This window comes from Manihot esculenta, chromosome 8 (genome assembly GCF_001659605.2).
Source record: "Manihot esculenta cultivar AM560-2 chromosome 8, M.esculenta_v8, whole genome shotgun sequence".
NCBI lineage: Eukaryota > Viridiplantae > Streptophyta > Magnoliopsida > Malpighiales > Euphorbiaceae > Manihot > Manihot esculenta.
In genome coordinates this window covers 25,927,724-25,936,180 of record NC_035168.2, presented here as the reverse complement: position 1 = coordinate 25,936,180, position 8,457 = coordinate 25,927,724, and positions in this window count along the sequence as shown.

Sequence of the window (8,457 nt, the reverse complement as noted above, 5' to 3'; positions counted from 1 at the left end):
TGGAAGGAAGGGTAAGCTAGCTCCACGATACATATTGGTCCCTTTGAAATTTTGCAGAAGATCAGAAATGTGTCGTACAAGCTAGATTTACCTGCCTCTATGGAAAGAATCCATCCGGTTTTCCATGTTTCTATGCTACGGAAGTTTGTGTCAGATCCGGAAAAGGTTCTCAGTGAACTTGAGATAGAGATTCTAGGAGATCTCTCCTATGTAAAGCAGCCTGTGCGGATCATGGACACCCAGATCAGAAAGTTACGAAACAAGGAGATTCTGATTGTAAAAGTTCTGTGGAACCACCATAATCTAGAGGAGTGCACCTGGGAGACACGGGAGTCTATGCTCCAGCAATATCCGTATCTGTTTTGAGGTTAGTTAGTTTTCCCTCTCTATGTGTTTATGTGCTTAGATGTTTGAGGACATTCGAGGACAAATGTTCTTAAGGGGGGGAGAATGTAATACCCGGCTCGAGGCCGGCATCGGAATTCCTATCGTCCGGTGGAAGTTCTGATGTCGGAAGGCTCTAGCAGGGTTTGGGTTATGTTTTGCTATGTTTTAAAGAGGTTTTAATGTTTTAAAGTGTAAAGGAAATGAGTTTTTGAAAAAAAAGCACCAAGGGAGAAATGCCAAGGTTCGGCAGCCGAAGGTGACCTTCGGCCGCCGAACATGCATGGCTTTCGGGTTCACGTTTGGCCGCCGAAGGTGGTCTGGCCAGCCACCTATAAAAGGCCCTAGGTCGGTCAAATGGATAAGATTTTCTTTCCATTTGCACGAGCTGAGGTGAGACTTGAGCTTCCTTGAGTGATTCATGTGTTTTCTCAAAGTTTTCATGGTTTTGATAGATTTTCATGTGTGTTTGAAGTGTTTGAGCAAAAGAGCAAAGTTTGGAAGCTTGGAGACTTTTGAGAGAGGATTTCTCCATATCTCCACGTTAGGATCGTTTATTCTCTTGTTTGGAAGAGGTAAGTGAAGATCCTGAACTTCCTTTCATGATTTTTGAAGGTTTTATGGGAGTTGTATGGGTAGTTATGCATGGTTAGGGTAAGGGAGGTTTTTGATGATTTTGTGTCTAAGCATGTTTACATGTTGTGTGAGATGTTTGTTTGAGGCTTTAGGCTAGTTTTGGACCTCTTTATGCATGTTATATGGTATATGCTAGTTGGGAGTAGTTGATATGCATGTTGGGTAAGTTTTGGGTAAAGTTTGCATGAAACAGAGCAGGTTTCTGCCCAACGGGCAAAACCAGGTTCGGCAGCCTAAGGGAGGTTCGGCCGCCGAACCCCTTGTGGAGGCAGTTTCGGCTGCCAAAGCTTGCCTCCGAACATTAGGACTTTCGTCTCTGGAGGCAAGGTTCGGCCGCCGAAGGTGCCGCCGAAGGTTAGAGACTTTCGTCTCTGGAGGGTCTTTCAGCCCCCGAACCTTGCTCTCGAAAGGGTTCAACCGCCGAAAGAAGGAGTTCGGCCGCCGAAGGTGCTTGAGTTTCGTCTCTGGATGGGACTTTCGGCCGCCGAACCTGCCGCCGAAAGTGCCCTGTTCAGCTTTCTTTTGCATGTTTTATGTGATTGTTTTAGGATCTTTTAGCGGGCTTTGGGGGAGTTTCTTAGAGATGTTCTTGAGTTAGTTTGGTCCCTCATTTGAGTCCACCTGTGTAGGAACGGACCAGAGGAATCAGGGAGGTCAGCAGTGAGCACTGCTTCAGAACCTGCAGAGTCAGTTCAGAGTCAGCTAGAGGTGAGTGGAACTAAACTTAATCTTTTAACGATGAGAACATAAATGCTTTTAGCATGTTTCATGCATCATGATGATTATGAAGGTTGATTGCACTAGTTTCACGAATATGGTGCATTGCATTATATGATGAATATGATGATGTGGATGGACCAAGGCGACCCCAATAGCCCTAGCTCTGTTGTAAGACCTGGCCGGGCCAGGCAGCCATCTGTTGTCAGACCTGGCTGGGCCAGGCAGACAGAGATTGTAAGACCTGGCTGGGCCAAGCAGGCAGAGATTGTAAGACCTGGTCGGGCCAGGCATACTCAGGTTATAAGACCTGGCCGAGCCAGGCATCCTGTCATGGAAGGGAGTTTTGGTGTCATGTTCATCCGTGATATGAAATGTTTGTGCTATGATGCATACCATGAGACCATATTTTACGCACCCGTTTTATAGTTCTGCTCATTGGGCTTGTATAGCTCATCCCTCTCCCTTAACCCCAGTCTTGCAGGTTCAGAGTCCAGATGGAGTCCAGCAGGGTATGGAAGGAGAATAGTTATGTAATAGCTAGTGTGGAGATGTACTTGTAAAGAGATAGTAATTGTGTAATCAGATGTATAGTATTGTGCTTGACCATTTGTAGTAATCCCTTTTTGTATATACATGGTCTGTTTATGTAAATGTTTTACATTATGTATTTGACAGACCAGGCTTAACACAGCATGAGTTTAGCCCACCTAGAGCAAAGATGAGAGCTCTAGTAGGGGTTTACAGTATAGAGATGATGTATGCACAGGTTAAGCCTTGGAACAGAGAAAAGTTTTACGTTTTACAGAAAATGTATGATCATGTATGGGATTTCACAGGTACACAGAGTTCATAGTAGGCTTGCTACGGGTCCCGGCGGCCTTAAGCCGATCTGGATCCTAGCGCCGGTAGCAGTTCGATTTCCGGGCTGTTACACTTCCCAAACCGAATCACCCCTTTCATAGGAGACACCTTGAGCAACACCATATCTCCCTCTTGGAACTCCACATGCTTCCTGCGGACATCTGCATAACTCTTCTGCCGACTCACAATAGTCCTGATTCTTTCTCTGATAATGGGCACAACTCTGCTGGTGATCTCTACTAACTCAGGCCCTGCTAAGGCCCTCTCTCCAACTTCTTCCCAACAGACAGGAGACCTGCACTTCCTCCCATAAAGAGCTTCATAAGGAGCCATCCCGATGCTAGCATGATAGCTGTTATTGTAGGCAAACTCCACCAAAGGTAGATGCTGCCTCCAAGAACTGTCAAAATCTAGCACACACATTTTGAGCATATCTTCTATAGTCTGGATGGTCCTCTCTGACTGTCCATCAGTCTGAGGATGGAAGGCAGTGCTAAAGTCTAGCCTGGTACCCATAGCATTCTGCAGACTCCGCCAAAACCTGGAGGTGAACTGGGGTCCCCTATCTAACACTATCAAAATGGGAGGCCCATGCAACCTGACAACTTCATCCACATACACTTGTGCTAACTTGTCCACAGAATAGCCGCTCCTGACAGGGATGAAGTGAGCAGATTTGGTTAGTCTGTCCACAATCACCCATATAGAGTCTAGTCTGTTGGACGTCGCCGGTAACCCCACCATGAAATCCATAGCTATATTCTCCCATTTCCACTCTGGAATTGGCAGTGGGTTAAGCATTTTAGCCGGCTTCTGATGTTCCAGCTTCACCCTCTGACATACTTCGCAGGCGGACACGAACTGTGCCTCTTCTCTTTTCATAGCTGGCCACCAATAAACTCTTTTCAGATCCTAGTACATTTTGGTGGCCCCAGGGTGAACACGGTATCTGGCATTATGAGCTTCTCTCATAATGTCTCCCTTCAGACTCACGTCATCTGGTACACATAACCTGTTCCCATAGCGGAGAATCCCTTTGCTGTCAAATCTGAACTCATTACTCTTGCCTGACTGAACAGTCCTGGCAATCTTTACCAACCCTGGGTCCTCGTGCTGTTTCTGAGCCACCTGCTCCAGAAACACGGGTGTCACTCTCATCTGAGCCATCAAAGCACCTGTACCAGACAACTCCAACTGCAAAACTTCATTAATGAGCTTATGGAACTCTCTCACCACCGGTCTCCTCTCTGCTGTGATGTGGGATAGACTACCAAGTGATTTCCGGCTTAGGGCGTCCGCCACAACATTCGCCTTACCCGGATGGTACTGAATCTTGCAATCATAATCACTAAGCAGTTCTACCCATCTTCTTTGCCTCAGATTCAACTCCCTCTGACTCAAGATGTACTGCAAGCTTTTATGATCTGTGAAGATTTCACATCTTACCCCATAAAGGTAATGCCTCACATCTTGAGTGCAAAGATCACAGTTGCCATCTCTAGGTCGTGTGTAGGATAATTCAACTCATGCTTCTTCAGCTGTCTAGAAGCATAAGCAATCACCCTCTCATTTTGTATCAACACACAACCCAGTCCCACACGGGATGCATCACAAAACACTGTGAAGTCTTCATTACTGGTAGGCAGAGCTAACACCGGTGCTGACTGTAATACCCGGCTAGAGTCCGGCGTCGGAAGTCCTGTAGTCCGGTAGAATTTCTGATGTCGGAATCCTCTGGAAGGGTATGGCTTATGTTTTCCTATGTTTTGAAAGCGTTTTCATGTTTTAAAGTGTTTAAAGAAGTAAGGTTTTGCAAGAAAAGCACCAAGACAGAAAAGCCAAGGTTTGGCCGCCGAAAGTGACTTTCGGCTGCCGAACGTGCATGGCATTCGGGTTCTCATTCGGCCGCCGTAGTTGGTCTGGCCAGCCAACTATAAAAGGCCCTAGGTCGGTCAAATGGATAAGATTTGCTTTCCATTTGCATGAGCTGAGGTGAGACTTGATCTTCCTTGAGTGATTTATGTGTTTTCTCAAATCTTTCATGGTTTTGATGGATTTTCATGTGGTTTTGAAGTTTTTGAGACAAAGAGTAAGGTTGGAAGCTTGGAGAGTTTGAGAGAGGATTTCTCCATATCTCCACGTAGGGATCGTTCAATCCCTTGTTTGGGAGAGGTAAGTGAAGATCCTGAACTTCCTTTCTTGATTTTGAAGGTTTTATGGGAAGTTGTATGGGTAGTTATGCATGTGTAGGGTAAGGGAGGTTTTTGAGGATTTTGGGGTATCAGCATGGTTACGTGTTGTTTGATATGTTTTTTGGAGGTGTTAGGATAGGTTTAGACCTCTTTATGCAAGTTATATGGTATATGCTAGTTGGGAGTAGTTGCTATGCATGTTGGATAGGTTTTGGGTAAAGTTTGCATGAAACAGAGCAGGTTTCTGCCCAATGGGCAAAACCAGGTTCGGCCGCCGAAGGAAGGTTCGGCCGCCAAACCCCTTGTGGAGGCAGTTTCGGCTGCCAAAACTTGCCCTCGAACATTTGGACTTTCGTCTCTGGAGGCAAGGTTCGGCCGCCGAAAGTGCCGCCGAAGGTTGAGTTTCGTCTCTGGACGAGACTTTCGGCTGCCGAAGGTGCCGCCGAACATGCATGAGTTTCATCTCTGGAGGGGAGTTTCGACCGCCGAACCTGCCGCCGAAAGTGCCATGTCCAGCTTTCTTTTGCATGTTTTAAGTGCTTGTTCTAGGATGCTTTAGAGGGTTTTTGGGGAGTTTCTTCGAGATGTTCTTGAGTTAGGTTGGTCCCTCATTTCAGTCCACTTGTATAGGAACGGACCAGAGGAACCAAGGAGTTTAGCAGTGAGCACTGCTTCAGAACCTGCAGAGTCAGCCAGAGGTGAGTGGAACTGAACTAAATCTTTTAATATGCGAACTTAAACATTTTTAGCATGTTTCATGCATCATTTATGCCATGTTTATAGTATTGCATTAGTGAGCACGAAAATATTGCATTAATCAGTGCATGTACAGATCGGGCGTTGCTTGGATTCATTAGCCCCCTAAATGAAGACCTGAGGAGCCCTGAAAAGGCCGGGCACACGGTACCATAGGGTGCTAAATGAAGACCTGAGGAGCTCCTTCACGGGCCGGGCAATGTGGGAGAATTTTGAATTAGTCCGTCTGAGATTATGTGATTTACTTGTGTTGTGATGCATTCCATGAGATCATGTTTTATAACATGTTTTATATGTACTACTCACTGGGCTAGTATAGCTCACCCTCTCCCTTAAATCCAGCCTTGCAGGTTCAGAGTCCAGAGAGGTCAGCAGGGTACAGATAAAGAGAAGAGTTATGTAATAGCTAGTGTGGACATGTAATTGTAAAAGATAGTGTATGTTGTATAGATGATGTTTGACCTTATGAGTTGTAATCCCTTTTGTATATACATGGTCGGTCATGCAAATGATTTTATTGTATATGAAAAACCAGGCTTAACAGTATATGAGTGGACCCGCCTAGAGCAAAGATGAGAGCTCTAGCAGGGGTTTTATAGTACAGAGATAGAGTATGCACAGGTTGAGCCTTGGTACAGGGAAAGTTTTAAGTTTTACAGAAAATGTTTGATCATGTATGGGATTTCACAGGTACACAGAGTTCACAGTAGGCTTGCTACGGGTCCTGGCGGCCTTAAGCCGATCTGGATCCTAGCTCCGGTAGCAGTTCGGTTTTCGGGCTGTTACAGATTGGTATCAGAGCCCTAGGTTCATATGGTCGGACCTATAGCGAGAGAGTCGGGCTCATAGAGGTCATAGATGGTCAAGCACCATAGGAAAGCTTGTCCATTAGGATAGGATATCAGTCCTGTCTATCTGATGTGTGAAATGCTATGAGTCATGCATGTGCTAGATATGTGCTGTGTGGTTGAGGGCTATATGTTGCTAATGTGCTATGTTATGTGTGTTGTGTTCCAGAGAGTGAAGATGCGAGGAACTCGTCGATCCGCGAGACTGACTGGAGTCCCACCAGGAAGTGAGGGTACAGCTGCTCGTCCTCCTGCATTGCCAAGGGCAAGATCTCACAGGTCAAGCAGGGAAGGAACGTCACAAGACCCTAGAAGGTCTTCTGACGAGAGCAGAAGAGGAGTAGATAGAGGGGGAAGATCAGAGGAAGAGAGAGAGGCTATGGATGTTGGTCAGAGCAGAGATGAAAGTATGGGTATAGGAAGGTCTGAAGAAGGTATGGGAGAGTCCCAAGGAGGGGCACAGGCCTCGGAGTTTAGCTATCCACCCTTTCCACAGGGCCCGGGGTATCCGATGGGAGGTATGTCGGATTTCTCCAGCTTTGCCCCATATCCACCTTATATGCCATATATGCCTTATCCTTCTTTTTACCCCCCATATCACATGTCTCCACCCCCACCTTTCCAGCCAAGTCCAGCACAACCTGAACCAAGAGAAACAGTACCTCCACCACCACCAGAACCTGTAGCCCCTGTTGTTGAAGCACAGCAGCCTAGTTCATCAGGGGGACATAAGGTGAAGATGACCGAGTACTTAAAGTTGGATGCTCCTAAATTCAATATAGGAGATGATCCCTTTGTGCAGTCAGAATGATAACCAGTGAGTTAGGAGCTGATGAGAGCAGGGCCATTGAGATGGCAGGATTCACATTAAAGTGCAAGAAAGCCAGAGAATGGTTTAAGAACTATGTGGACCCCAGAATAGACAGCATGACATGGGAAGAGTTCGCCAATGAGTTCGCAGGGTGGGCTTTTCTTGACAGTTCCAGTGTAATACCCGGCTAGATTCCGGCATCGGAATCCCTACCTTCCGGCGGAATCTCCGTTGGAATTTGGAATTTTGATGAGGCCAGCGTCTTCTAGAAGGGTAAAATGTGATTTCTAAAATGTTTTTACTGATTTCATGGCTTTTAAATGAAAAAGAATTGAGTTTTTAAAGGAATAGACCAAGGAGGCTTTTTGCCAGGTTCGGCCGCCGAAGGTTAAGTTCGGCCGCCGAACATGGGAAGGCTTTGGGAGCGCCTTTGGCCTCCGTAAGCCTTGTTTGAACAAGCCAAGATTCGGCCGCCAAACCTCAAGTTCGGCCGCCGAACATGCATGAGTTTAGGGGGCACGTTAGGCTGCCGAAGGTGGTTCAGCAGGCCACCTATAAAGAGCCCTTAGATCAGAAATGGGCGAGTTTTCTCCCCATTCTCGAGCTCAGGTGAGTTTTGGCCCTCCTTTGGTCGTTTTCATGTTTTCCTCTACCCATCCTTCAAGTTTTCATGAGATCTACCATTTGTTTTGAAGTTTTGAAGCTTTGATCAAGGTTTTGAGAGCTTGGAGACTTGTAGAGCTTGGGTCCTCCATATCTCAAGCTTTGGGTCACGCCAACCCTTGATCTTCAAGAGGTAAGTGTAGATCCTTGCTTCCCTACTGTTTTAATGAAGTTTTAGTAAGTTTAGTGATGTTTTGATGGTTGAGTATGGGTAGATATGCATGTTAGGGTTTATGTGGGTTTTGTGCCTAATGTGTGTTTATGTGATGTTATGTTGAAGGTTTGAGCTAGTTTATGCATGTGGGAGAGTGTATACATGATTGGGAAAGAGCAAGTGAGATTTATGGGTTGTTTTGATGATTTTGGCCTATGTGGGTCATAAGCTATCTATGTATGTTTTGGATGTTGTTTTTGGAGTTTAATCTAGTTGTTAAGCTCCTTTATGCATGACTAAGGGTTTATATTTGGTTTTGAGAAGTTTATGCATGTTTTAAGAGGTTGGATGCTTGTTTTGGGGGGTTGGGAGGCTTGTATGCACAAGGGCTGAGTTCTGGAAGAACTCAGGTTCGGCCGTCGAAGGTGGTTT